Raw genomic sequence first — 21,420 nt, forward strand, 5'->3', positions numbered from 1 at the left:
TGTTTTTCTATGACATTATATATCACAAAAATCACTGGAACTGAAGCAGGCTGCAGTGCTGGATCCTGGCATGCGTGCCATGGGAGGAGGGAGGTGTCAGTACATTTCTGTTTATTGTTTTCATGCAGCCCCTGCTATTGGAATGGGGTTATCCAGTAACTGGATAACCCTTTGCGAGAGGGCCATTGTTTGAGGTAGCTAAGCCAAGAGCAGCTGCTAGGAGAGTTTCTATCACTGCAAAAACTCAACACTTGTGTTCATTACAGAGAGAGCGTTGACCTCAATGGGCGCCATGAAATAGAATACTTTACTCACCCTGCGTTGCTGCTTAAGAGAAATCGAACATTTTCTGCCAAATGTTTCTACAAATTGCAGCTAATCACTGGGGGGCCCACTAGCTTGACAATCAGCCTATTTTCAGAGGACCCTTCTAATAAAAATATATAGAAGTAGTTAAAAGAGAGAAACACCTCTAAACATGATGAATCAGACAATGCAGGATTAACAAATTAGCTCCTGTTTATGCAAAGTTATAAATACCAAATTACATTTTCTGTTGATTTTCTAAGGCTGTGTTCACATTTGCATTAAGAGGCTCAGTCAGTGTTTATATTGGCCTATGTCTTCTTGAAAATGGATCTAGCTCTCATGGATCCCTTATAAACAGAAGCCAAGATCGCACATTGAATTAAGCCTACATGAAAAAGCGTTCTGAGACAAAGATATTGATGACTTATCCTATGCCTGCCATAGACTGACTGCTATACCCCTTCATCATATGCCATGGACCCCTATAACTCCCACCCCAGAAGTGCCCCGAGCCCTAAAATCCCAAGCTCTGATCTACCACCCCTATCCCCCTATTCCTATTTTCTAATTGCTTTGGCAATACTGATGTCTTTTTAGTCCTGTCAATAAAGCTTCTTTGAATCTTTTATACAGAGACACATGCTTCGGTACGCCTATATATTTAATATCTGAATAACATTGCATAACTGTTTATACAGACTACATAATAATGAAAGGTCATTAGTGCATATATAGCTCAAACAACGTGGGTTTACCTGGATATGATGGATGGGCCTACATGTTTTGTTCAGAATATACCCTAAGAACATTGCATTTTTATGTAATTAGTATATATAAAAGTTATGCATTTTTATTCAGATATTACATGTGTGTAAGTGCTGTTACCTGGTGTTTTTGTTTATACTGTATTGTCATAGCCATGGCTTTTGTGCACCTGTGCATTTAGCCTATTTTCCCTAAATCCATTTCAAGGCTTTTTGGCCCAAAGAAAGGTGTCTTTTAGGCCTCATGTCCACTAGGAAATTCGGGCCGGCGCAGATTCTCCATGCAGAATCCCGCAGCAAGACCCTCCTCTCCCACGGACATGAGGCCTGAAAAAAGATTTAATTCACCTGTCAGGACACTGCGGGTTCCCGTTCGTTGCGGCCGGATCTTCTTTCCCTCTTCCCGACAGATGTGCTCGGCACACCGGCTACGTGCCGCGCGTATTCACCATGCACTCTTTTTTTTTTCTTTTTGAACTCCTGTTCTCCCGCGCCGGAGAGCAGAAATTCAGCTGCGGGTGTACCACGGGATCGGACGGCTTCCATAGGCTTCTATGGAAGCCTGCAGGAGCCGTCCGCGCGGGAGACTCGCAGAAAATGGAGCATGCTGCTTTTTTTCTCCCACACGTGAAAAAACGCAAATCCATTAAAATGCAAATTTCAATTTAATTGACCGTGGATGGCCAATGATTCCCTATGGGCGGAATCCGCAGTTCAATTTTGCTAGTAGACATGAGGCCATAGAGTTAGGAACCCACTAAGTTTCTAACTCTACCTCATCAATACCTTAGTCCCAGAAAACCTCTTTAACGCAACCTCTACAGAAAACACACTTAGATAACATTTTTTTTACAAAAACGCTTACCATTTGGTGTTGCTGGCAATACTAGCGGGTACTGTGTGACTGGCACTGTTAGGGCTTCTACCCACTAGCGGTTTTTTTTAATGCTGCGATATCGCTGCGTTTTTTCAATGGGACTTTATAATGTTAAAATCGAATGGCACAAAAATCACAAGTTTGTGTTTTTGCGATTTTTGTGCGATGCGATTTTAACATTAGAAAGTCCCATTGAAAAAAACGCAGCGATATCGCAGCATTAAAAAAAAAATGAAAATAGTGGGTAGAAGCCCTGAAACAGCAATGCAGGCAAAACTCTTTCTGTTTTATGCCTAGTGTAGGCCTGAGGGGGACATTACATCAGTTTCGGGCATATCCCCTGACTGGCACTAGAGAGAGGAGGATATGAGGTTTTTAGGGTGACTGTGAGTGTATGCTGCTCTCTATATTGTAATTTGAAATCTGAGACAATCTGCTGTTTTTCAGTTTTTACAATAGGTAGGAATCCTGGAATATCCACCTGATTTATGGCATATACTGTCAATATGGCATACATGTGCTAGTGGGGATGCCCCTTTTAATTTGTATTGCAGACCTTAGAGGTAGTAGAATTTGACAATGTGGCCCTTGGACCTGAAAAGGTTGTGCATCCCTGCTCTATTGTGTGAACCTGGCCTAAAGGAAATATACAAAGTCTGTTAAATGTCTACAACAGGCCTGCACAACTTGGCAGTGGGTAGACGCGAAAATTGAAATCAGCAAACCTCTTGGGGCCGCAGATAGGTTTTTAGCAGCTCATATTGTAAGTAAGCTACTGAAAACCTATTCTATACTGTAGTTTAATGATTAAAGTATTTTGCAAACCCCAGGATGCTCTGTCTGCCAGTGAATAGATATGAGCACTTAGACTCAGAATGTGCATGCAAGTTGTATAGAAACACTATTATTGTGCACACTGCTGCAATATATACTTAGGAACCTAAGAAAACCCCCAAGCAGAATCACATAAAACTTTTTACCCCACAATGCACTTAATGCAGCATATACACACGGCTCCAAATACTGTAGGACAGGTTGAAAGACTCTGCCGCACCGCCGCTCCAGAGGCCTTCAAGACCTTCCCTGACTTGAGTAACAGTCATGCAACTGGCGGCACGTTGCACAACATTCACTGTCATTCAATGAAAGTTCTTTATTCTGCAGTCATGTCACGCTAGTCGCCACTGCTGCTGGCCGCTAGTGGTAAAGTTTAGGCTAACCTCATAGTCATGCCACAGTCCGCCAGAAATTCTTAGCTGCGCTGCATGTGGCCCATGGGCCGTATACTATACAAGCCTGGCATACAAGAACATTATTGAAGGCTGTGATGGTTGCACTGTTATACAGCTAAATATCAATATAGATTTGCATATATTTATTTTACTCATTTCTATATTCTAAGCAAAGTGCAGAGATTGCCATCATTTAAATTGGCCTCTGTCCTCAGCCTGCAGCAGCGATAGTTGAAGATAATGATATAACTGCTGTGTTATTGTACTGCCACAGTAATTGTTGCTACAAGCATGATGAATATGGCCTGCAGCTTGGTACCTGGAGCACAATGCCCGGAGTGATGCTCATCTCTGTTACCAGCTGCTTTGTTACTGCTAGTACAGGTCACATAGAAGCTTGTGTTTAATGCTGTTCTAGACAAATCCAGAGAGAATTATTTCTGCTCTTATATATAGTAATAGAAATATAAACCGCTTGTTTACAATCAGAATGGGTTAACTTTCTCTTTTTCTACGCTAATGATGCTTTTGTCATTTTTGAAATTTTAATTTAATTTGGCTTTTCAGTGCTGCAAAAACACAGCCCTGCTTTCTTCAGTAAAAGGAGATTTTGAGTTTAGCATTTTTTTTCTTCTTCAAGGGATAATTAAAAAGACAAACCACTGTAATCAACACAGTAAATAAGTTTGGGTTTTGGAATAAATAGATACGAATAATGATATTGGTAAAACAAGAAGTTGTAGTAAGAAAGAATCATTGAAACATTCTACTACTATGATCAGCATATTCCCAAACGACCAATATTTCACAGCAGGTTTTATTTAATCTCATCATAAATCAGCTTATATGACGTTTTAACAACACGCTGTCAGTTAAAGAGAACTCCTCCTAAACGAGTGGGGGGAGATAGATGTAATAAAATAGCTAAATATTCTTCATGTCCATCCCCTTGACTGTCTACTATGATGGATCACTTTTCAGATTCATTCTATTCACGAAGAACCATATTCTCCCCTGGAAGGAATGTTTCTAGGGCACAATTCTGTCAATAATTGGGATGTGATGGAGCATAATCCCAATGGAGATACAATATGGGCCCAAAGAATTTTATGGGGTTTGTATTCGCATATCCATGTGAACATTAGCCTTGTAGCCATCAAATGTAAATGTGATGTCTTTGTGATATATCTTCATTGCCTTTCACTTATATTTATGGTCATTTTTACTAACATTTCCTACTGCTACATTGAAAATGTCACTAAGCTATTGAGGAATCTATTACTCTTAGATCTTGTGCCCCCAACTGTATTCTAGATCTGTGTGATAGGGATCCCAAATATGGTGGTAATTAGAGATGAGCGAGCGCACTCGCTAAGGCAAACTACTCGAGTGAGTAGTGCCTTATGCGAGTACCTGCCCGCTCGTCTCTAAAGGTTTAGGTGCCGGCAGGGGAGAGCGGTGAGTTGCGGGAGTGAGCAGGGAGGAGCGGGGAGGAGAGACTGAGAGAGAGATCTCCCCCCTGTTCCTCCCCGCTCTCCCCTGCTGCTCCCCGCCGGCACCCGAATCTTTAGAGATGAGCGGGCAGGTACTCGCATAAGGCACTACTTGCTCGAGTAGTTTGCCTTAGCGAGTACGCTCGCTCATCTCTATTGGTAATGCATTACTATGGAGGCACTGAATATGTAGTTTTATTTGTGCAAAGTCTGCATAAAAATGCCTCTAAGGTAGAATATAGAGCAACATGTAGCACACAAAATGTAACCATGTAAACTAGTGCGGTGCACAATATGATTATGCATGGTATTCTACAAGGTCATCTGCATGAGACTTTATTATGTGGCTTTATTTAGCACCTTGAGAACATAATTGTAAGCTCTGGCTAGGAATGGCTAATTAACACCTTCAACTCCCTGCTTCAGCCATGCTTATTTTCATAAGAATACACAGTGGAAGAATAATATATTTACATATTCATCGACATTCCTTAGTTATTTATGTGTTAATGTGCTAAACAGTGGATTTTATTTTGGCATACAAGTTATGATTTAAATAAGCCATTATAAAACACATCAAGAGAGCTAGCATGCTTGATGATGTTTTCCTGGATTAGGCCTCCTGCCCACACAGTGGAGTCCGCCATGGCACCCCCCAAAGACCCCATACCCACCTCTCTGGATAGGCTGCACGAGTCCCGTCCGGTAAGCCGCCGCACATGCGCAGTGCAGCGCATGATGCGCCGGCGGTGGGCGGTGACGCAGAATCATGCAATACTTCCGCTGTGCTCACAGTGGAAGTATCGTGTGACGGACGGCTTCCATTGACTACAAAGAAAGCCGGGCGTGAGTTTTTCCACTGCAATTAGAGCATGCTGTGATTTCTTTCACACTGTGGAATTCCATGGTGGTATTCCGCAGCATGAACATTAAAAGGCAGAAAGCTATTAGGTTCAATAGAACCTAATAGCTGCGGGATAACACTGCGGATTTTCGCCGCGTTAAATGTGGCAGAAATCCATCTGTGGGAATTAGCCCTTAGGCTTCCTTCACATGGGACATATTTATTAATCTTGTTTAGACAGAAAGAAGGTGCTTTCACATAGTGTCTGCTTGAAAAAACATGGCGTTTTTTGAGGCAAAAATGTATCCAGGTGATGTTAGTTTATAGGCAGTAAGGAAAAATGAAACGCAAAACATCGTGGGCTCTTTTTTCGTGACTTTTTTTACTTGTGTGTTTGTAAGGGGTTAAATACCCATGCATATACATCTGTGTGTTATTGCTGAGTTTTATATCTGTCAGAGAGGTCACATGACTGTTTTTTCCCTCTACTGTAACTTTACCACTGTGGATTAACAGGACCTGAGTTGCAGGTTCACTAGCTGATGGGCAGGGTATAAAAGGCAGGCTAACGTGTTAACTCAGCAGTTTTTGCAGAGAGCTGAGAGCCTTATGAGGTGTGATCTGCCCCACTGCTACTGGAGAGCTGGGTTTTCCTGTATCAGAGATAGTATGTAACTTGGATCTCTGGAGTGGCACTACCCAATTGTCCAGGCAAACGTCGGCTGCGGTTACCAACTGGAAAACTGAGTCATCACTGGGAGGGAGACCATATACAAGAGCAGATAGGCCGAAAGCCAGTATTTGGATATTCAAGTTTTGGTAGTGTGTAATTGTGACTACCATCACCCAGGGTCCTCACCAATAGAATGGACAGTTTGGAGTTCTTCACTATTCAGCCCCCCCCCCCCCCCCTACCCCAGAGGTACTGTGCTAATTATAATTTGATCAGGAGACAGTCACTGTATATTTCAGTTAGCAGATTTAGACAGGCTTCACACGGGCGAGAAAATAGTGCGAGATTTCTGTGTTGCAAGATGCACAAATCTTGCACAAATATGAACCCCATTCTTATGAATGGGGCCATACACATGAGCGATTTTTTTTATTATTGCATGGTTCTGCGATGTGGGAATCAAATTGCGGCATGTCCTGTCTTGTGTGTGCTCTCGCATTGCACCGCCTATTGTTTTCCTATGCAAACTGCACACGATGCAAGGACTCCCTTTAAAAACAATGGGAGAAACTCTGCGAACCTCCGCCACGGCCGACAGCCTCCTGCATCCCAAAAGTGATATGAGACTGTTTTCACATGAAATCACCTCGCATCCTCTGGGATTTCACATGTATGGTGAGGGCAATATTGTGTAGTTAGCCTTACTCATTTGTTTAATCAAAGTTCCTGCAAGTCTAAATTATTTCAGAGGAGACTTTTATTTTCATATAGCATCTGTGGAGGTATATGCCCCCGGCTAGGGTAAACCATTTATTGACTATGATAATTATACATTGCATAACCACATAGTGGCGAGGCCTGTTTACTCCTTAATAACCAACTATTTTTTTATTACCGTTTTTTCATTGTTGCATTACTAGATCCATAATATTTTATTTTTTCTGTCAACATAACCATTTTGAGGGCTTTTTATTGTTGTATTTTTTAATGGCATAGCTTTTGGGTACATATAATTAGAGATGAGCGAGCACGCTCAGACAAAACAGTTACCCGAGCGAGCATCGCTCTTCTCAAGTAACTGCTTACTGGTCCGAGCAGGCTTGGGGGGGGGGGGGGCGGCAGGGGTTAGCAGGGGGAGAGTGAGAGAGATCTCTTTCTCCCCTCTCTCTCCCCCCTGCTGTCACCCACCGCCCCCCCCCCTCCGAGCCTGCTCGAGTAACTGCTTCATCCGAGCGTGCTCACTCATCTCTACATATAATGTATTGTATATGGTTTATTAATTTTTTTAGGGGGATGTGGAAAGAAAAGAAATTCTGCCATTTGTTGTTTGGATTTCATTTTTATGGCATTCAGCATGCAAAATAAAAAATGATGTGATAACATTATTCTCTGGGTCAGCACAATTCTTGTGATATCAATAGAGATGAGCGAACGTACTCGTCCGAGCTTGATACTCGTTCGAGTATTAGCGTGTTCGAGATGCTCGTTACTCGTGACGAGTACCACGCGATGTTCGAGTTACTTTCACTTTCATCTCTGAGACGTTAGCGCGCTTTTCTGGCCAATAGAAAGACAGGGAAGGCATAACAACTTCCCCCTGCGACGTTCAAGCCCTATACCACCCCCCTGCACTCAGTGGCTGGCGAGATCAGGTGTCACCCGAGTATAAAAATCGGCCCCTCCCGCGGCTCGCCACAGATGCATTCTGACAGAGATCAGGGAAAGTGCTGCTGGTGCCGGAGCTGCTATAGGGAGAGTGTTAGGAGTATTTTAGGCTTCAAAAACCCCAACGGTCCTTCTTAGGGCCACATCTAACCGTGTGCAGTACTGTGGAGGCTGCTTTTTGCAGTGTTGCACTTTTTTCTTTTTGTATATCGGCTGTGCAGAGCATTGCGCCCTGCAGTAACTATACATAGTGCAGGGCCAGTAGTGGTGAGGCAGGGACAGAAGACATATATTGTGAGGCAGGGACAGAAGACATATATTTATTGAATATAGGCAGTGGGCCTTTGCAAAAACATTTGGGGAAAAAAATCTATTTGGGCTGCCTGTGACTGTCCTCAGTGCACTGGGTCTGTGCTGGGTGTAGTTGTCCTCCTAATTCATACGCAGCCTGCTAAGTGTTACAGCAGGCTTGCGCAAAATTATTTCCTGGCTCTGTGTTGCCTCTTACATCACCGCTGTATTCCTGTCCACAGTGCAACAGTCTGCAGTTATTTTACATACTCCAGGGCCAGTAGTGGTGACGCAGGGACAGAAGACATATACAGTGTATATAGGCAGTGGGCCTTTGCAAAAACATTTTGGGAAAAAAATCTATTTGGGCTGCCTGTGACTGTCCTCAGTGTTCTGGGTCTGTGCTGGGTGTGGTTGTCCTCCTAATTCATACGCAGCCAGCTAAGTGTTACAGCAGGCTTGCGCAAAATTATTTCCTGGCGTTCCGTAAGCGAAGTCAGCCTCCAACCACAGGCCAATAAGCAGCACATTTAATTACAGCGTTCTGTTTCTGCACTACTGGTAATACACCATGCTGAGGGGTAGGGGTAGGCCTATAGGACGTGGACACGGGCGAGGACGCGGAGGCCCAAGTCAGGGTGTGGGCACAGGCCGAGCCAGTGCGGTGGCCAGGGGTAGAGGCAGGGCCAGACCGAATAATCCACCGTTTCCCAAAGCGCCCCCTCGCGCCATGCCACCCTGCAGAGGTCAAGGTGCTCTACAGTGTGGCAGTTTTTCACAGAGACGCCTGACGACCGACGAACAGTGGTGTGCAACCTTTGTCGCGCCAAGATCAGCTGGGGAGCAACCACCACCAGCATGCGCAGGCATATGATGGCCAAGCACCCCACAAGGTGGGATGAAAGCCGTTCACCGCCTCTGGTTTGCACCACTGCCTCTCCCCCTGTGCCCCAACCTGCCACTGAGATCCAACCCCCTCTGAGGACACAGGCACGAGTGCCTACCGGCCTGCACCCACACCCTCACCTCCGCTGTCCTTGGCCCCATCCAGCAATGTCTCTCAGCGCAGCGTCCAGACGTCGCTAGCGCCACTGTTTGAGCGCAAGCGCAAGTACGCCGCCACGCACCCGCACGCGCAAGCGTTAAACGTGCACATTGCCAAATTGATCAGCCTGGAGATGCTGCCGTATAGGCTTGTGGAAACGGAGGCTTTCAAAAGCATGATGGCAGCGGCGGCCCCACGCTACTCGGTTCCCAGTTGCCACTACTTTTCCCGATGTGCCGTCCCAGCCCTGCACGACCACGTCTCCCGCAACATTGTACGCGCCCTCACCAACGCGGTTACTGCCAAGGTCCACTTAACAACAGACACATGGACAAGCACAGGCGGGCAGGGCCACTATATCTCCCTGACGGCACATTGGGTGAATTTAGTGGAGGCTGGGACAGAGTCAGAGCCTGGGACCGCTCACGTCCTACCCACCCCCCGAATTGCGGGCCCCAGCTCGGTGGTGGTATCTGCGGCGGTGTATGCTTCCTCCACTAAACCACCCTCCTCCTCCTCCTCCTACGCAACCTCTGTCTCGCAATCAAGATGTGTCAGCAGCAGCACGTCGCCAGCAGTCGGTGTCGCGCGGCACGGCAGCACAGCGGTGGGCAAGCGTCAGCAGGCCGTGCTGAAACTACTCAGCTTAGGAGAGAAGAGGCACACGGCCCACGAACTGCTGCAGGGTCTGACAGAGCAGACCGACCGCTGGCTTGCGCCGCTGAGCCTCCAACCGGGCATGGTCGTGTGTGACAACGGCCGTAACCTGGTGGCGGCTCTGCAGCTCGGCAGCCTCACGCACGTGCCATGCCTGGCCCATGTCTTTAATTTGGTGGTTCAGCACTTTCTGAAAAGCTACCCACACTTGTCATACCTGCTCGGAAAGGTGCGCCGGGTCAGCGCACATTTCCGCAACTCCAAGACGGACGCTGTCACCCTGTGGACCCTGCAACATCGGTTTAATCTGCCAGTGCACCGATTGCTGTGCGACGTGCCCACACAGTGGAACTCTACGCTCCACATGTTGGCCAGGCTCTATGAGCAGCGTAGAGCTATTGTGGAATACCAACTCCAACATGGGCGGCGTAGTGGGAGTCAGCCTCTTCAATTCTTTACAGAAGAGTGGGCCTGGTTGGCAGACATCTGCCAGGTCCTTGGAAACTTTGAGGAGTCTACCCAGATGGTGAGCGGGGATGCTGCAATCATTAGCGTCACCATTCCTCTGCTATGCCTCTTGAGAAGTTCCCTGCAAAGCATAAAGGCAGACGCTTTGCACTCGGAAACGGAGGCGGGGGAAGACAGTATGTCGCTGGATAGTCAGAGCACCCTCATGTCTATATCTCAGCGCGTTGAGGAGGAGGAGGAGGGGGAGGAGCATGAGGAGGAGGGGGAAGAGACAGCTTGGCCCACTGCTGAGGGTACACATGCTGCTTGCCTGTCATCCTTTCAGCGTGTATGGCCAGAGGAGGGGGAGGAGGAGGAGGAGGATCCTGAAAGTGATCTTCCTAGTGAGGACAGCCATGTGTTGCGTACAGGTACCCTGGCACACATGGCTGACTTCATGTTAGGATGCCTTTCTCGTGACCCTCGCGTTACACGCATTCTGGCCACTACGGATTACTGGGTGTACACACTGCTCGACCCACGGTATAAGGAGAACCTTTCCACTCTCATTCCCGAAGAGGAAAGGGGTTCCAGAATGATGCTATACCACAGGGCGCTGGTGGACAAACTGATGGTAAACTTCCCATCCGACAGCGCTAGTGGCTGAAGGCGCAGTTCCGAGGGCCAGGTAGCAGGGGGGGCGCGGAGATCAGGCAGCATGTACAGCACAGGCAGGGGAACACTCTCTAAGGCCTTTGACAGCTTTCTGGCTCCCCAGCAAGACTGTGTCACCGCTCCTCAGTCAAGGCTGAGTCGGCGGGAGCACTGTAAAAGGATGGTGAGGGAGTACGTAGCCGATCGCACGACCGTCCTCGGTGACGCCTCTGCCCCCTACAACTACTGGGTGTCGAAGCTGGACACGTGGCCTGAACTCGCGCTGTATGCCCTGGAGGTGCTTGCTTGTCCTGCAGCTAGCGTCTTGTCAGAGAGGGTGTTTAGTGCGGCTGGGGGAATCATCACGGATAAGAGTACCCGCCTGTCAACCGACAGTGCCGACAGGCTTACACTCATCAAGATGAACAAAGCCTGGATTTCCCCAGACTTCTCTTCTTCACCAGCGGACAGCAGCGATACCTAAACAATACGTAGGCTGCACCCGCGGATGGAAGCATCGTTCTCTATCACCATCAAAAACGGGGACCTTTTTGCTTCATCAATCTGTGTATAATATTCCTCCTCCTCCTCCTGCTCCTCCTCCTGAAACCTCACATAATCACGCAAAACGGGCAATTTTTCTTAGGCCCACAAGGCTCAGTCATATAATTTTTGTAAACAATTTTTATACGTTTCAATGCTCATTAAGGCGTTGAAACTTGCACCCGAACCAATTTTTATTTTAACTGGGCTGCCTCCAGGCCTAGTTACCAATTAAGCCACATTAACCAAAGCGATTAATGGGTTTCACCTGCCCTCTTGGTTGGGCATGGGCAATTTTTCTGAGGTACATTAGTACTGTTGGTACACCAATTTTTGGGGGCCCTCGCCTACAGTGTAATCCAATTAATTTTTAGCCCACCTGCATTACAGCTGACGTTACATCAGCTGTGTTGGGCACTGCAATGGGATATATTTATGTACCGCCGGTGGGTTCCAGGGAGCCACCCATGCTGTGGGTCCACACGGAGTTGTAACTGCATGTGTCCACTTCTAAAGAACCCCAGTCTGACTGGGGCATGCAGTGTGGGCCGAAGCCCACCTGCATTAAGCACGACATTACCTCAGCTGTGATGGGCAATGCAATGGGATATATTTATGTACCGCCGGTGGCTTCCTGGCACCCACCCATGCTGTCGGTCCACACGGAGTTGTAACTGCATGTGTCCACTTCTAAAGAACCCCAGTCTGACTGGGGCATGCAGTGTGGGCCGAAGCCCACCTGCATTAAGCACGACATTACCTCAGCTGTGATGGGCAATGCAATGGGATATATTTATGTACCGCCGGTGGGTTCCAGGGAGCCACCCATGCTGTGGGTGCACACGGAATTCCCATTGCGGAGTTGTACCTGGCTGTGACTATTTATAAAAAAACGCGGTCTGACTGGGGCATGCAGACACCTTGACAGAATGAATAGTGTGTGGCACATAGGTTCCCCATTGCTATGCCCACGTGTGCAGCTCCTGATGGATGTGGCACAGGATTGGATTTCTCATTGCTTCTGTACAGCATTGTGGGCTATCGCCCCGCCCCTTTTAAAGAGGGTCGCTGCCTAGCCGTGCCAACCCTCTGCAGTGTGTGCCTGCGGTTCCTCCTCATGGCAGACGCACTTATAAATAGACATGAGTGTGGCGTGGCATGAGGGCAGCTGAAGGCTGCGCAGGGACAGTTTGGTGTGCGCTGTGGACACTGGGTCGTGCGGGGGCGGAGGGGGTTGGGCAGCATGTAACCCAGGAGAAGTGGCAGCGGAGTTTCATGCAGGCAGTGATTGTGCTTTGTTGGAGGTAGTGTGGTGCTTAGCTAAGGTATGCATTGCTAATGAGGGCTTTTCAGAAGTAAAAGTTGTTGGGAGGGGGGGGGGGCACTCTTGCTGCTATTGTGGCTTAATAGTGGGACCTGGGAACTTGAAATGCAGCCCAACATGTAGCCCCTCGCCTGCCCTATCCGTTGCTGTGTCGTTCCCATCACTTTCTTGAATTGCCCAGATTTTCACAAATGAAAACCTTAGCGAGCATCGGCGATATACAAAAATGCTCGGGTCGCCCATTGACTTCAATGGGGTTCGTTACTCGAAACGAACCCTCGAGCATCGCGATAATTTCGTCCCGAGTAACGAGCACCCGAGCATTTTGGTGCTCGCTCATCTCTAGATATCAAGGTTATACAGTTTTTTGTATGTCTTGCTATTTCTGTACACTAAAAGCACTTTAAAAAAAACTGTTTAGAGTGTTTGCACATTCCAAGAGCTGTAGCATTTTTATTTTCCTCTTTAAGAGCTTGTTTTTGCTGGGTGAACTCTAGTCTTCATTTATCCAGTTTTTGATTGTATTTTATTCCAGTATTTTTTAGAGCCAAGATTAACAAAATCTGCAATTCTGGCATTTTTTGTCTATTTTTAACAGCATTCACCATACAGCATAAATAATATGTTAAATTAATTCTGCAGGCCAGTACGATTATGTCAATATCAAATTTATAAAGCTTTATTTAGTGATCCTGCACTGAGCAGGGGGCTGGACCCGATGACCCTGGAGGTCCCTTCCAACTCTACCATTCTCGGATTCTATGACTTATTTTCACACTTTAAAATATATATATATATATACCTTTTTATTGGTGCAATCAAAGACCCCGTGTGAAGTTAACCACTTCACACAGGCGAAGGTGATATCGGGCAGTGAATCGTAGCCCGATATTGCCCTCACCATCCATTTAATTCCCCAAGGATGGAATTGCATGCACTTTGCAAATGGTGCGATGCTGCCGCGTGCCCCATTGAACATAATAGGCGGGGCCATGAGAGAGCACACACAAGGTAGGTTATGCTGCAATTTGATGCGTGCATAACATCGCGGTGCCATGTGGGAGAGAAAAAAACGCTCATGTGTATGACCCCATTCAAAAGATTAAGGTTCATATTTGTGTGTCTCACAATGCACAAATCTCGCATGATTTTCTCGCACATTTTTTTCCTCAACTGTGCTTCGTGAGGGATAAGTTATACTTTACTGGTACCACTTGTAGATCCATATGTTGGTTTGATCGCTTCCTATTCCGTTTTTAGTAGTGAGACAGGCAAAATTAGCTATTTTTGGCACTTTTTTGAATTTTTTTTCATGGAGTACATTGTGTGGGTTAATATTCTAATTTACTTCTCTGGGTCAATACAAATGAAACAATACCAGATTTGTGGGGTTTTTTTGTTTTCCCAATTTTTTTACATACTATGTTTTTTAGACTTTTTTTTGTCCTACTATGGGACTTGAATATCACAACCTTTTATCATTCTTGTAATACACTGCTATCTTCAGTAGAGCAGGGTGTTATACAGCCTATGTAGCTCAGCCTTAGGCTGAGTTCACACGGGGCGGATTTGCCGCGGAAATTCCGTGCGGAATTTCGCCGCTGCAAATCCGCATGCGACCGCTAATCCCGGGATTAGCCAGCCATGTGGACGAGATTTCTCAGAAATCTCGTCCACACAGGACGGCAAATCCGCTGCGGCTAAGCCGGCAGAAGCCACTGCTGCGGCGCGGATTTGCCGACCGCAGCATGTCCTTTTTTTTCCGCTGCGGTCGTGCTCTCCTCTATGGGAGTGCCGGCCGCAGCGGCAGAGTGAGCGGCTGGGCCGCTTCAAAGCCGCTGCGGGTTTTGCAGCAGCGGTTCTCCCAGCGGAAATCTCGCGGTCTTTCGCTGCGGCCAAACCGCAAGATTTCTGCCGAGAATCCGCCCTGTGAGAACCCAGCCTTAGGGCTTATTCACACGTCCGTACATGTATTCAAATACTTGTTACTAGCACTATCTGCTTGAATAGTCCTTGAAAGTGAACAAATCATTGTAGTAGATAAACGATTTGGGGCCCTGGAAACCAACAGTACTATCAGGTTTGGAAATATCTTCCCTCAAGGGATAGCTTACTGGTTCCACGGGACCAAAATCGAACAAACTGACAGGGGATGGGGGAGGGAGATCATCCCGAAGGTAGAGGGTGAAATGGAAAATGTCAGGGTAGAGGTGAAGGAGGAGGGAATAAAGAGGAAAGGGGAAAGAAAAGAAGAAGGAGAAAAAGGGGAAAAGGAGGGAAGCACCCCATACGCCCCCTCCTTTATTTTTGGGGGGGAAAGGAGTATGGGAGAACATGCATATTTTTAATGTGTCTTCCAGTCCTATAGAGAAGCCAATGGGAAAAATCATGGACAAAAAGGCATACCACTGACCCAAAATACACAACAATGGTAGCAATGGAAAGACACCCCCAAAAATACACTGTTTTTAGTGCATTTTATATTTCAATATTGGCTCTAAGCTAACATTTGGCTATAGTGTTTTTTGAAAAAAAATATGAAAGAAAGAAGCCAGGAAAAACACTGCAAAAAGTGTTTTTCCTAAAAACACAGTGGGGATATTTATTGAGACTTTTACACCAGTTTGTGGCAGAAAAAAAATGGCAGAAAAAGGGGCATAGCTGGTCAGGGGAGCTGAAGCATTTATGGACAATTTATGCTAGAAACTGGCATAAATTATACAAAATAAGTGCACCATATTGGATCTGGTATACATTTCTGCATATGTACATAGACGAGCCGAGCTGTACACCTCTTTATACATTAGGCGCATTATGTGTCGGCAGAAATTATGTTAGAACTGTAAAACCACCCTAAGACCGCCTGCAGACAGCTGGGTCGGATCCCCCTGCAAGAATTCTCGGACCCGTGCCCATGCAGTAACTCCTTGTACTACTTTACACTGAAGATAGTTCTCAATGACACTGGCTGTATGTTTGGGGTTGTTGTCCCACTGCAGAACAAAATTAGAGTCAATCGAATACCTTCTATTTTTGAAAGAAGTTCTTACTTTCTCCCTACCTGCCTAAAACTTTTGCACTTCACTGTATATTGTACAGATATTCTGCAGCAAACTCCATTGTACAAATTCGGCAGCATGTACATTCTATGTGACCATGCCCTAGATTTAACATCTTCTGAAAGGACTTGGTATATCCTCCCAGTGTTTGTGTGGGTTTCTTCCATGTTCTGCAGTTTCTTCCAAAATATGCTGAGAAGGAAAACTGATTCTTATCAAATTGGCCCTAATGTGTGTCTGAAACATGAAAAACTAATAAAGATTTATTTTCATGCAATACTTCTATGAGAAACAAGGCGTTCCGAAGGATGTTGGTTTCCTGGGTATCTTGTCCTCAGGGCAATTTCCACTTAGGGTTAAAAAAAGAGCTCTGGTTAGAAGAAGTATCCAGTAAATATGGAACCAATTCTCACAGTGAAGATCTGAAAGGGAAAGTAAAATCAATCTTAACCCCTTAAGCCTAATGCCCACGGCCGGATTTCCACCACGTAAAACGCGTCGGAAATCCATGGCGTTTTGCCACAGCTACTAGGTTCTATTGAACCTAACAGCTCAATTTACACGCTGCGGAATTCCACCACGGAATTCCGCAGCGTGAAATTACCAGCGGCATGTTCTATTTGCCGCGGGCATACGCGCGGACGGCTTGCATTGTAGTCAATGGAAGCTGCCCGTCACGCTATGCTTCTGCTGTAGCACAGCAGAAGTATAGCGTGAATACGCGCCCTGCTGGCGCGTCATGCCGGACTTCGCGCAGTGGATCTGGAGGTAAGTATGAAGTCTTTGGGGGGGCGTCGTGAGGGACTCCGCTGCGGTATTCCGCTTGCAGAGCCCGTCACGGCCGTGTGCATAAGGCCTTAATGACACAGCCTTTTTTTCCTCACCACTTTCAAAAAATCTTACCTCTTTTATTTTCCCATCGAAGTAGCTGTTTGAAGGCTTTTTTTTTGCAAGACAACGTGTATTTTTCAGTGGTACAATTTAATGGATCATATAATGTACTAAGTGGAATGAAATGGGAAAAAAAACGCCATTCCATTATCTATGAAGGGGTCTTGTTTTTACAGTGGATTGCTGCAAAAATGACAAGATTACTTTATTTCGTTGCTCAGTACCATTACGATGACCCCAAATTTCTATCGTTTTTTTTTCCGCTGTACTACATAGAAAATAATTTAATTTTTTTCCAAAAATATTGAATTTTTTCAGACAGCAATAACTTTATTTCTCTGTCAATATAGCTGTGTGAGAACTCTTCACTTTTTCTTCCCCACCTTCGTGTAAAGATCACATTGTGATGTCCCTAGTGAAAGCAGAGGGGAAGATGATTTATGTAGCTCCATAAGACACTACTGCGCATTGCAGCAGAAAATCGCATGAACTAGAGGCAGCCGCGACCAAGGAAAGGGGGGGGGGGATTTAGTAGAGCCGCCGATAAATTCCCTCCCACCTCCCTTTTCCGGCAGCTCTCATAGGCTCCCCTAGAAGTCTATGGGACCGATCGGTGTATTCCAGCAAAAGATAGGTCAGCATAAAAGCAGCCGGACGGCGTTTTATCGTGGCAAAATAGGCGCAATAAAACGCTTGTGTGAAGGAGCCCCAAAGGTTATTTTTTAAAATTTACCCAGTTTGAAAAAAAACCTTTTTTTTATTTTGTAGAAGTGAAGTAAAATAAACCACACACACAGAATCATTGTAATCATCATGGCCCTTATAATTACCTCTATACTGTCATTTCACAAACCTCACTATTCCAACATTACCAATAATAACACTATACAAAGTGTTCCCGTCGACGCCAAATAATCCCGTCGTACCATGATCAGACACTACCGTCACATAGGGATTAATGCCAACATATAACACTATATGAGGGCCAAATAATACCACAATCAGACCTTAACCACATAATACCACCATAGTGTTGCTGACAAAAAGACTATACAAAGCACAACCATACCGCACACACACACACACTGACCATATAGGAGTATATAGTAGATCTGCGCAGGCACTTTGCAGACTGTATAAATAATTACACCACCATTACATCCAGTGATCACAGGTGACATCCCCTCTGCCTGGAGTCTTTTATTTTTTTCTTCATTCGCTCCTGGTCGCGTTTTCGTGCGGTGCAACAGAGAGGAAGGCTCCATAGGGAAACATGGGCTACAAAACCTCACGTGTTGCAGGCATATCGCCGAACCCGTGAGGTTTATGTGTCGGGTTGTTGCATGCTACAAAACATCGCATGTGTGATGGAACCCACAAGAAAGCATGGGCTTCACATACATGCGATTTGTAGCATTATAGCAACGTGACAAAATCGCTCGACTTTGTCACCCGTGTGAAGGAGGCCTTAGCGTGTATGCTAGGACAATCTTCCAACATACATGATAAGGCCGCTCTCACACAGACGTGTTTTTCTGCTGTTTTTAGTGCAGCGCTAAACGCTGTCAGTCACTACCATTGATTTCAATGGGGCTTCTCAGACAAGCGTTAGGCCTTCACACAATGTTTTTCAGCGTTTAGCGCTGTCAGAGGCTCCCATTGTCTTCAGTAGAGCCTCTCAGACTTCCTCGGGCAGCCGCTCGATTGCCGCGCTGGAAAGTGGAGTCAGTTCTATTTTTTGGCGTTTAGTGCAGCTCATCATACACAAAATGAAGGTAAAAGGTGGCAAAGCTTTGCGGTTTGCCGCACTTATGTGTGAGGGAGGCCTTAAAACGCAGAGTTTTTAGCGCTGCATTTTTCAAGCTCTGTCTGTTCTATTTTCATACGTTTCTGGGTTTTAACATACAATGCTTTGTCTATTAAATGAACGGGGTGTGTGCAGCGCTGCTGAAAACACGCTAGGATGGGGCTACCGCGATTTTTCAGTTCTGGCATTATCACCTCGCTTGGCTGCGTTTATAACTGTACTGAAAACGCTGTCAAAAGCGCTGCGTTTTTACAAATGCATCTGTGAGAGTAGCCAAGGGCCTCCCTTACACGGGTGCTTTTTTCCACTATTAACGCGCCATTTTCAGTGCCGCGCTAATCGCGGTATACCGCTCCCATTGTTTTCAATTGGGCCTCTCAGACAGCCGCTTGATTTTCAAGCGTAGTCTGTTCTACGTTTGACGTTAGGCGCACCTCATCTATGATAAGGTATCAATACTCTGCTGTTGGGAGCCTCCGCCAAAAGGGAAAGGAAATCGCTGCGCTTTCATAGAATGGTAGAGTTAGGCTGCCTGTCCACGGGTGTTGCAGTTTCCCGCGGCGGGGAATGCAATTCAAACCCCCCCATGGACAGGCAGCCTTAGAAGGGACCTCCAGGGTCATCGGGTCCAACCCCCTGCTTAGTGCAGGATCACTGAATGACCCCAGACAGATGTCTGTCCAGCCTTTGTTTGAGCACTGATGAAGGCCTGTGTGAAGGAGGCCTAAGTGTTATCCTTAGAGCGCCATTCACCAGAGGGAGATCTAAAGAGTGTCCCTTTAGCAGCAGCAGGGGGCTCCCTCTGCCAGCCCATCATCGTCCCTGCAACATGATCACTTAGTTCTTAGCTTGGTCCTGGTACTGTATGTATTGGTACTATATTCAGTCAGTAAGCTGGTGGGGGTTTGCTCCTACCTTGCTGCCTTCTGTACAAGCAGAATACAGGTGACTGCTCATGGCTGCAATATATATATATATATATACACACATACATATCTTGTTATTTTATAGCAAGATATATATATATATATATATATATATATATATATAAATATATATGCTGTACAAATGACATATATATATATATATATATATATATATATATATATATATATATATATATATATATATACACATATGTATAAGCCCATGAGCAGTCACGTATGTATATATATTTTATTTTATTTTTATTGTGATTATTTGCTTATGCCCGGTAGGTGGAGATGCCAGGCAGACAAGTGCCCGTTTCTGTGCCCAGTACCGGTTTTCGTGGCTGCTCGTCGCCCCTCACCTCAGTCCCGGCATGAGGTGAAGCAGTCACCTGTGTGACAGGACACATGGAGGTGACAGGACAAAGCCCCGAGCATGGACTCCTCATATATATGGGGGCATGAGGGGCCAGTATACGGCGGGCTGTGAGGTGACCGACATTGTCCACTACGTGAGGTGTGAGGAGACGCTCCACAAAGAGCTGTGTGAGGAGAGCTGCCGAGCCGGAGGAGGGAGACAGACGCCTAGGAGTCGTCACATAGACGGCCGGGCGGTGCCAGAGACACGGAGACAGGAGAGGGCGGAGCGGAGAGCGGCACACAGCGCAGCTACAGCGGGCGGACGGGCGGCAGCGCCGGGCTAATGGATGGGGAGCAGCCGTAGCACCGGCCACCGTGCTTCCTCGCAGGGCTTCCTGCCGGACGAGACACCCCTGAATTACTGTGAAGGGCCCGGCCAGGATACAAGTGCCAGTGCATGCCAGCTACGGAGCAGGTGAGACAGGGCACTGCCCACCCGCTGGCATATCATGGCAGGGGAGTTGGGGTGTTCTTCATGCATGTGACCGGGGTGCCGGCATCATCCCCGCCGGGAGGGCGAGGGAGGTGAGAGGAGGATCCGGCGGCTGTCATGTAGAGGAGGGGATGCCATGGATGGGGACCAGGAGCTGTGCAGATGTTACCAGGAGGGGCTGCAGCCGGCATGGCAGGGACCGTGCCCATATTAGCGGGCATTAGCTGGTGACTGGGGCAATAGATGCCGACGGATAAAATAAAAATGAATATTAATTAATGAGCTTAATTACAGAAAAATGTGCAAAATGAAAGCATTATTGGACAATTCTTCCTATGTGCAGCTGATGAGCCCAAGCCTAGCAGAGATGCCATATACTAAGCCGTGCCGTCCGAAAACCCACATACCCTCTGCTAAAAGTCATCCATAAGGGGTTAACGCGACCTATAGGGTGTGAGGGACCTCTCGCATGGGACGCAATCGCTGCGCTGATGCGGATTTTGTCAATTAGTGCGGATTTTGTTGCGTTTTTAACTGCAGAATTTTTTTTTGCATTTTTTTCGAATTGCGTAATTGGATATATTCTGTATGTAAGAAATCCGCAGCAGCAATTCCGCAATCTTTTCTGTTGCAGAAAAGAATCTTGCGTTTTTAAGTAAGAACACGTGGATTTTAACAGGTGCGGAGGGCAAGCCTATAGGGATAACATTGGGACGCAGATATGTCCGCGCGGACTAATTCCGCCCCGTGCTATAGGTCCCTAATAAGGTTGCACCGCGATGTGTCACCTGCAGCTACGTCCTGTACCTTCCACATCATGCATCCTGGGGGGATCACACGACCGACATGTAGCCAGAGACCCCCGAGGTGAAGAGGCTCTGATTGGTGGAAAATATTTTTCATTGGTTAACCCTTCAAACACCATAAAACTGTATATGATTGATTGAAGATGCCATATTTACCCTTTATTTAATATCGCCAGCCATAGATGGAATCATTGTTGTCAGTCATCTAAACCAGGTCCCCTCTTATATCGGGGCGATCGCCTTGTTTCTGTTTGCCA

General features: G+C 46.4%; 1 protein-coding gene across 1 annotated transcript in view; it reads left to right on the forward strand.

Annotated features, from left to right (window-relative positions):
* The first annotated feature begins 20,034 nt into the window (after positions 1-20,034).
* RAI2 (retinoic acid induced 2) overlaps positions 20,035-21,420 on the forward strand; it is a 72,190-nt gene continuing 70,804 nt past the window's right edge. Inside the window, exon 1 of the mRNA XM_066575766.1 lies at positions 20,035-20,339. The gene's annotated coding sequence lies outside the window, so the exon portion shown is untranslated. The remainder of the gene's footprint in view (positions 20,340-21,420) is intronic.

Source organism: Eleutherodactylus coqui, chromosome 1 (genome assembly GCF_035609145.1).
Source record: "Eleutherodactylus coqui strain aEleCoq1 chromosome 1, aEleCoq1.hap1, whole genome shotgun sequence".
Taxonomy (NCBI): Eukaryota; Metazoa; Chordata; class Amphibia; order Anura; family Eleutherodactylidae; genus Eleutherodactylus; species Eleutherodactylus coqui.